The sequence below is a fragment of the Triticum aestivum genome, chromosome 7A (genome assembly GCF_018294505.1).
Source record: "Triticum aestivum cultivar Chinese Spring chromosome 7A, IWGSC CS RefSeq v2.1, whole genome shotgun sequence".
NCBI classification, from domain to species: Eukaryota; Viridiplantae; Streptophyta; class Magnoliopsida; order Poales; family Poaceae; genus Triticum; species Triticum aestivum.
The window spans coordinates 330,767,618-330,777,740 of NC_057812.1; positions in this window are offsets into that span (position 1 = coordinate 330,767,618).

The window sequence follows — 10,123 nt, forward strand, 5'->3', positions numbered from 1 at the left end:
GGGCTGGACAAAGCCCTTCTCCATGTTGATGGAAAGATAATTCAATAAATTCCCCAAAGAAAATTCTTTATAAGCGTTGCCATTATTCTACATTTTGCAAAGAGTAAATATAGATCAAATAATATTGGAAGAAATAGAGGATAATGAAGCTCAGGTGCAGACTGATGATACATAATAAAATAGCAATTAATTAAGTACATTGTTACAAGGCGAAAGGTACTGACAAGAGGAATGCAGACATCAACATGTGCAGTGGCATTGGCTTTATTCAACATTTTGGTAAGAGTAAATGTAGATATGATAATTTGGAGAAAGTGGAGGGCAGGGCAGATAAGATGCAGAGTAATGCTAGACAATCAACTATCTCGCGATTCATGTACAGTAATACCACCACTCTCCGTTATTAGTTGTCGCTCAAATGGATGTATCTAGCACTATTAAGTTCTAAATACATCCAATTGATCAACAATTAATTCAATACAGAGGGAGTATATGACAACAAGTACTTACATGAGCAATCCAAAACTTCATAACCATTGTGTTAATTCTACATTTATCTAAGAGTAAATATAGAACTTATAATTTCAAGCAAAGGGAGGATAAAGAAGCAAACATTTACAATGATGCTACATAATCAAACAGCAATGAGTGTAAGTTTGCTGACAAAGGGCAAGAGGTGCTGACAAGAGCAATGCAGAGCCCAGTATTGTCGCGAGATCCTTTGATCCTTTGAGCAACGAGATTCATCTAAAATTAGTTTTCATACAAGAGAGAAGGTAAGGCACATGCAGAAATTTAGGAGTTCAAATTTTGAATTGATATCATAGACAGTACCTGATGTTGGGCTATCAGCAGTTCTAATAGGGGTTTGGCCACTGGAGTAGGGGTAAAGTCTGTTACAGTTGGGCCTGTTTTTTCTGTGGCTGCTGATCTATCTGATTTAATAGGTATCACTACCTTTTCCAAATACCTAGTTTGTACTGAGGATCTGCAATCACCCTCTTCCTTTTGGACATCTATTACGAAAGAACAACATTTGACTAGAAAAACATAGTATGACGACACATGGAATAGGTACAGAAAATGGATAGGTATGGCATATACTCATATATGATGCTTAAACTAAGCAGATGGTGTAACAAAGTAGAAGTAATGCAAGAGGTCAGATGCAAAATATGTGCGACCAATACAACCTTGCCAAGTTAGAGCATGCACCTTGATGGGTGAATAAGATAGGCCATCCTCCACCATGCCAAGTTTGTTAGCCAGTGGATTGTTCCGCAATATTCCTCTCGTGCGCCCGTTCTCATATTCATTTTGATAATGTTCAATACCCGACATGCATGAAAACATAAAAACACATGAGATTATCTTTGTAATGCAGAAGTGATTCTAATCCAATACTTCCTCCATGTAAACCCCTTTGTGCTATCTCTATAATTCTTCTAAGAGGTGACATGCATGCTGTAATTTGGTGTGTGCATTAATATAATTTGGCCTACTACTCAAAATATGAGAGCTCCAGAAGTTATGATACTTCGCAGATGACAGCTTCAACATATAGTAAAGAAGAACAAGTCGACCTGACCTGACAGATTCAAAAGATACTAAGGGAGAATAACTCGACCTGACCAGTCAACCGCAAGAGAAGCAGATCATCTTAAAGAAGAGCAGAAGAGCAAGCAAATTGAAGATATTACAAGTCTTTCTATACAATGTCGGTTGGCCACCCATGATGAAACAGAGCGCACAGAGAAATACTATTCCTTCCGGTCTCTCCATATGTGGCTCGCATGCATTTCGAACCTAAAGTAGGAACATTTACCTGACCTATTAAACATCTCTCAGTTTTACTAATATCAGCATAATATCAGATTTGAATTTGTACAACTAAGCTTGTTTAGCTCGATGGGTGGAGCAGTGCTATTACGACACGAACCACATAGGCTGATCGTGGTCATGATAAAATGGGGAAACCGTAAGCATGATGAGTATAGTGTTGACCGTGGCAGTGGGATGGTAGATCTGAAGCTGCAAACCGCACAAAGGGTAGTTAGCAACCAATATTTGCCTTGAAATAACAACTAAGATTTGGTATGGACAAGAAAGTACAGTCAACAAGTGACAAAGAAATGCAATTTTGCTGTCTCTCTATATGTCGTGACATGCATTTGGAAACTCAAGTGGGACCTTGAGCTAACCAATTAAATGTGTCTGTTAACTAATATCAGTATCATATCACAATCATATTTGGACAACTAAGCTTTGGAATTTTGAGTGTTGTGTTGTTTAGCTTGAAGGGTGGAGTAATGCTAGTATGATAGGAAGCACCTACTCAGATCATAGTAGAGTAGATAAAAGGGGAAAACCATAATCATCAAGAGTAAAATCAGGAAAGTGGAACTAGCTGGACCAGTGGGTGGAGCACATGCTTTTCGAAACGAATATAGGAACATTAGGTGACCAATTAAACGTTCTCTGTTTTAGTAATACGAGCATCATGTCAGATTCATATTTCAACACGTAAGCTTTGGAATTATTAGTGGCATGTTGTTTTGCTTGATGGGTTGAGGTCTTGAGGAGCAGTGCTAGCATGACACGAAGTAGTGAAGCACCTACAATGATGGTAGTGAATATAAAGGGGGAACCATAAGCTTTACGAGTATAGTGACCGTGACGTGGCGGATCTGAAGGTGCAAACCGGACAAAGCTACTTCACAACCAATATTTGCATTCAACTAGCCACTATGATTTGGTACGGACTAGAAAAGTATAGTAAACAATTTAAGATCTATTTTCCGGGTGAGATCAATAACTTAAGCACATATGGAAGAGTACCACCTCTCTTGCGACGACGTGTAGGCCCCTGCTAATATGTTGAGGGTGCTGCGTGTGCGATGGCTGTCGGCGATGGGGAAGGAGACTTTAGATGGCAGACAGCCGGGTTGGGGGATAAATCCTGTTGCCGTGGACGAGGCGGTCATAGGAGCGGCAACGACAAAGTGGACGACGGCGCCGATGAAGCGAGACAACACGATGAAAGGATCCTGGTCCGGTGCCATGGACGAGAGACGTCCATCTCTTGCAGTGGACGACGGGGTAGGGGTAGCGGCTCTGGCAAGGTGGAGGATGTGGTGGCGGACGGAGGAGGCTGGCCGCAGTGGGGAGGTTGTCGTGGCGTCGACGACGTATGAATTGGGAAATGGAGGGGGAGGGGCGGGATCTCAAACTTTGCAACGCGCTTGTCTGAAATGTGTGAAAGTTACGAACTTATCCCCCGTTTAAAATTTCGGACATCACGTTGGTTGGGGATAGGACGGTAATCTCGGATCTCCCAAATATTTGCCGGTAACGATTTCGGGAGAGGAGAGGGTCTTTTGCCGCCCACGGTTGGCTCCCATGGTGTATGAACGGGGCTGACAGGTAGGGTGGTTGTGTCACGTCTGAGGGAAGTTACACATTTGCCCCTATTTAAAATATTAGCCCAACACCCCTCCAAAACAGCCCAATAACCCTTCCAAACCACTCCCATGTCCTTTGTCATCGGATCACGATCATGTCAGCGAAAACTACACCACATTTGGACTCTCCTAGCTCCCTCTATCTATAAATTAGCCCCCCTCCATTTTTCGCACACGAAACCCTAGTCATCTTCCTCCTCGCGCCACTAGACGCGTCTGCTTCCCCGCCGGACATGTCCATCACCGCCCCTCAGCCACTCGAATCGCGACATGTGTCCGCGCCGCGCCCCACTTCGCCGCCGGGCCCGCAAAGCCCATCGAGGGCCCACGCAGACCCGGATCTCCGACGCCGCCAGGCCCATCGTGGGTCAGTTCGGGCCCGACCGCCCCACGCCCGCGTCTCCGTCCCCGTCGGCGAGCGCCCCACTCTGACTCCTCGCTCAACCATCGCGCCACGCCGGCCGGCGAGCGTGCCGCTGGACCTTGCCGGAGCTAGGTCGCGCCGTCCCGCCTCCTTCTCCTTCCCTCCTCTGCTCTCCCTCTCACCTAGTCGCTCCCCGTGCTCCCTATAGGAGCTCCCAGACGACCATGGCGCCCGAAGACCGCCGCCCTGCCTCTGTTCGTCGCTGGCTATCCGGACTACGAGGACCCCTTCCGCCACTGGATCCGGAGGCCCCATGCCCGGATCCACCCATTCTAGGCCTTCCCGACACCCACCGGAGTCCCACGCCCCCTTGCCGTCGGCGTTGACTTCCACCATGGATGTTGTGTACGAGCAAAGGAGCTTCCCCGACCCGGAACCCGTTTTCGTGTTGGGTAATTTCGTCTAAGTCCTCCCCCCCCCCAATAATTTCATGCTCTGTTCATTGCCTCGTATCTCCATGATCGTAGCTTCGTTTCATGCATATGAGATATCAAAATGTTCACTGGGAGATGATCTTCATTTCATTCCATTGTGGCATGCTTGTTTGAGTCCATCTTGATACCGAAACCATTGATGCAAGAGTGCTATAAATTGTTTACTGCTGCTGCTTATCAGTTTAAGGTGATTTGTCATTTTTATCACATTTGTTGTGTGCATCATATGGGCATGAGCTCTACATGTGTTTTGATCTATGCCATGCCATCTTTACAGAGGTGCTTGCCATGTATTTTTGTGATCAATGTGGTGACTAGCACAAGCATGCAAAGTAGCCTTCGTGATATTGTTGTTTTCAGGGACTTAGGATTTTGCTAAGTCCTTGTTCTGCAGTTATTTTTATGCCATGTAAACTTGAGGCTACAGTGAGACCCATGCTTGTTTTGAGTTGCTTCAGTAAGGATGTTTTGAACATATGGTTATGCTCTATCCATACATGCCCCAATCTTGCTCGACTTTTGCTATAAAATGTTCCTGGCAGATTGTTTACATGTTAATCAATTTTGCCATGGTTGTTGTAGTTGATCCATGCATGCTATGCACTTGCTCTTGCCATGGTTAGCTTTATGAACATGTCATCTTGCTGTTGATATGCTTAGTTTGTCATGCAAGGCTTTGTGATGAGTGATTTGAGCTCGCAAAGATGCCTTCATAATTCTGTTTATGCCATGCTCGGTTTTCTTCTAAGTCTGAAACTGTTAATAAAACTTGCTATTTTTACATGGGTGCCACCATATCTTCTGTGCCTTTTTGGCTCATGATCAGTAAGAGACTTTTGTTCTATGCATTTAGTAGATTCATGCCATGCCTTTGTTTGCTATGACATGTTCCTGTAGCATGTTGTTAGCTTGCTCTAAACATTGCTTCCTGATGTTATTCCTGGCATGTTAGTATTTTCACTAAGTCCGTGAAGCTGATATCTTTTGCACTTTTGCCATGCTTGTTTGAACCTGCTCTTGTGTGATTTAGCCATAGCTCAGTGTTCATGTTTTGTCAAGCATCTCGATTACATCACTGCCATATGCTTTGTTGCTATGTTGGAGTGTATTAGCTTAGTCTCTTGTTGCATTCTATATGGCATCGTGTTGTTAACGCAGAATGGTGCCATTCTTGTTTTGCTTGCCATTTGCAAACCGTGCATCCGATTCCGGTGATCTTTATATCGATTTCGACCGAAATCATCTCATCTTTCCAGAGGCACACTTGGTTTGCCAAGATGATGTCTTGTTCATCCTTTTCCTTCCGAAGCATGCATATGCATTGCATATCACATCTCGCATATCATGCCATGTTTTGCATCATGTTGCTTGTGCATTGCACCGTGATTGATTGTTGGTCCTTTGCTTTTGTTCTTGATTTTGGTAGATCCGGGAGACGAGTATGTGATTGAGGAACCTGTTGAGTACGCTAACAAGGATCAAGCTTTGGTCAACTCTGAGAACTTTGCAAGCAAGATGACCATACCCTCGAAATCACTTCTATCTTTGCTTGCTAGTTGTTCGCTCTATTGCTATGCCGCGATACCTACCACTTGCTATATCATGCCTCCCGTATTGCCATGTCAAGCCTCTAACCCACCTTTCCTAGCAAACCATTGTTTGGCCATGTTACCGCTTTGCTCAGTCCGTCTTATAACGTTGCTAGTGGTAGGTGAAGTTGAAGTTTGTTCCATGTTGGAACATGGATATGTTGGGATATCACAATATCTCTTATTTAATTAATGCATCTATATACTTGGTAAAGGGTGGAAGGCTCGACCTTATGCCTGGTGTTTTGTTCCACTCTTGCCGCCCTAGTTTCCGTCATACCGGTGTTATGTTCCTTGATTTTGCGTTCCATACGCGGTTGGGTGTTATGGGAACCCCTTGACAGTTCGCCTTGAATAAAATTCCTCCAGCAAGGCCCAACCTTGGTTTTACCATTTACCTACCTACCACCACCTACCTTCTCTTGGGTTCTGCAGACTCAAGGGTCATCTTTATTTTAAAACCCCCGGGCCAGTGCTCCTCTGAGTGTTGGTCCGAAACGGGCAACCTGCGGGGCCACCTCGAGGCAACTTGAGGGTTGGTTTTACTCGTAGCTTGACCTATCTGGTGTGCCCTGAGAACGAGATACGTGCGACTCCTATTGGGATTTTTCGGCACATCGGGCGGCTTTGCTGGTCTTGTTTTACCATTGTCGAAATGTCTTGTGACCGGGATTCTGAGACTGATCGGGTCTTCCCGCGAGAAGGAATATCCTTCATTGACCGTGAGAGCTTGTGATGGGCTAAGTTGGGACACCCCTGCAGGGTTTTGAACTTCCAAAAGCCATGCCCGCGGTTATGGGCAGATGGGAATTTGTTAATATCCGGTTGTAGAAAACTTGACACTTAACTTAATTAAAATGAATCAACCGCGTGTGTAGCCGTGATGGTCTCTTTTCGGCGGAGTCTGGGAAGAGAACAGGGTTGCGTGTTATGATTGAACGTAAGTAGCTTCAGGATCACTTCTTGATCACTATTAGCTTCTCGACCATGCTTTAATTCTCTCCTCGCTCTAATTTGCGTAAATTAGCCACCATATATGCTTAGTGCCTTGCTGCAGCTCCACATCACTACCCCTTTCCTACCTTTAAGGTTAAATAGTCTTGATCGCGAGGGTGTGAGATTACTGAGTCCCCGTGACTCACAGATACTTCCAAACATATTCAGGTGCCGATGATGCCAGTGCAGGGGACGCTACCGAACTAAAGTGGGAGTTCGACGAGGATTCGGGCCGTTACTATGTTTCTTTTCCGGACGATCAGTAGAGGAGCCCAGTTGGAACGATCGGGGATCTAGCATTTTCGGTTGTCTTTCTTTATTTTGGTTCTGTAGTCGGACCTTGATTGTATTCTGGATGATGTATGACTATTTATGTATTGTGTGAAGTGGCGATTGTAAGCCGACTCTTTATCCCTTTCTTATTCAGTACATGGGATGTGTAAAGATTACCCCTGTTGCGACATGCCTACCATGCGGCTATGCCTCTAAGTCGTGCCCCGACACGTGGGAGATATAGCCGCAGTGTGGGTGTTACACACTGGCACAGAGTATGGAAAGCATAAACACAGGATGACACATGATGAAGAGAAACAAACTGAAGAAATTGAACTGAGGAAACTGGGAAAGTCTTTATTCAAAGTCTTCAAACAGATATGAACAAGCACTCAACACATAACTGATGAAATGGAAGGGTTGAGGAAATGGAACCAGGTAGCTTGGTGAAGACAATGATTTGGTAGACCAGTTCCAACTGTTGTGACAGTTGTACGTCTGGTTAGGGCGGCTAGGTATTTAAACCTGAGGACACACAGTCCTGGACACCCAGTCTTGGACAGGCAGTTTAGAACACTCAGTCCTTACCGTATTCCCCTTGAGCTAAGGTCACACAGACCTCACCCAATCACTCATGGTAAGTCTTCAGGTGACTTCCGAACCTTCACAGACTCGGTCACTCAGCGATCCACAATTCCTCTTGGATGCTCTAGACCATGACACCTAACCGTCTGGAAGATGCACGTCTTCAAAGGTAATAGGCGTCGGATCCATGCAGGATCAATCTCTTCAGTGATGCTCAATCACTTGGGGTTTGTAGGTGTTTGGGTTTGGGTTTTCCACACTTGATGATTTTCACTCAAAGTCCTCGGAGGATGGGATGCTCTCAAATGACAAGTGTCAGTTTCTCTCGGAGCAGCCAACCAGCTAGTGGTTGTAGGGGCTGGCTATTTATAGCCTAGGGAGCAGCCCGACATGATAAGACATAAATGCCCTTTAATGATATGACCGTTAGGTGGGTAGATATTTTGGGACAGCTAGCGCATAGCATAGCAACGGTCGGAATTTTGAGTATCAAATTCCTTAGGGCTATCATGTTCCTCACTGTGTAGGAAATCCGCACTGGCGAATTTCTAACTCCTTAGTCAGAACAGATTCCTCAGAGACCGGATGAACTTTGTCTCTGTCACTGAAGAATATGACTGAACTGTATGAGATTTCCAATGACTTCAATCGAAGGGATTGGTACGTGTAGGATTTTGAGTTGAGCATCACATGGATATTTTTCCTTAGTATTTCCTTGACCCCTTTAACAGTACAGTGTTTCCTATGACTCAAGAAAGAGAAAATGAAACTACAAAAACAAAAGTCTTCACGCTTCATGTTCCTCAAATGAATACCAAGTCTATAAGGTCACACCAATTTCTTCACTTTCAAAGTCTTCAGAAAGTCTTCATAAATCCAAAGTCTTCAGTCCAAGAACTTCATTTTTAGGGGTCGACTTTCTCTGTAAATATCAAACTCCTCATAGACTTATAGACCTGTGTACACTCACAAACGCATTAGTCCCTCAACCTATAAGTCTTGAATACACCAAAATCACTAAGGGGCACTAGATGCACTTACAATCTCCCCCTTTTTGGTGATTGATGACAATATAGGTTAAGTTCTCAACAGGGATAAACATATGAAGTGTAAATACTGATATTGAGGAATTTTATTGCAAGATATAGAAGAACTCCCCTTGAAGAAGTGCATAGTGAGGAATTTGCTTTTGAAGCATTGCACACTTTGAAGAATAGAATCATGGAGATCTCCCCCTATATCTTGTAATTCATACACGCATTTGACATAATCTAAAGAATTTGAAATCCATGATGAAATATGGTGACTGAGTAATTTAGCATGCATGCATTAACATATATGAGGAATAAGTATGCAGAAAAACGCATCAAAAGTATCAGAGCACCATCGGGTTTAAGTTTACAACTCGATCCAATAAAGTGTCAGAAGAACGAGAGTTGTAACTTAGCAAAAGAACACCCATATAAGATAGACCCGCTTGAAGACTAACTCAAATTTCTCCCCCTTTGTCATCAAATGACCAAAAGGATCGAAAATGAGGACTAACGCCCCTGAAGAATATCAAGTTGATGGAGGAGCGCCGGCGTTGTTGGGGTCGTGTGTTGATGTAGGGCCTGCCGCATTGTCGTCCAAGTCTTCATGCTCATCGGTGTCGCGCGATGAAGAATAAGAGCTGGCCACTAAGGAAGGGACCTTGACCTTCTTGAATTTCTTCGGTGGAGGTGCAGACTAGTCAAAATCTTCCTTGAGACCCATTTTCTTCAGATCTTCTTCACTATACACATGGGACAGAATAACCCAGGTGCTACCTTAAACCTCATGGAGGTAGTAGTGGTTTTTCTTCACTTCATTGTGTGTAGCGGTCATGTTGTGAAGAAATGAACAAAAATGATGCTTAACCCATTTATGGTTTCGATCCACCTTCTGGTGAAGACTAAGTAGAAGCTCACGACCAGTCATCACACGAGGAGCAGTGGCTTGAGGATTTGGCTTGGAGGCATGGGCAGCAGAATCATGTGTGGCAGAGTCATCATTGATGGAATAAGATGCAGCTTTGTGTAACATACCATCCAATGGACGAATACCTTCATCAATGACAGCAGGAGCCTTGCCTTTTTCATCAGTTGAAGTAAAAGTCTGCGTGAGGACTTCAATTGGGGGCAAGTAGCTGAGGTGATTCTGAAAATCAGCCTTGAAGTTGAGTGAAGACCTTGTCCTGAGGAATCTCATAATCTAAGGTGCATAAGGCTTCAGCTCAAACGAAGAAAGTGCAGCATTTGCCATAGTCCTCATGAAGAAATCATGATAGTTGATAGGAATGCTATGAATGATGTTAAATAGCATATTCTTCATGATGCCAAC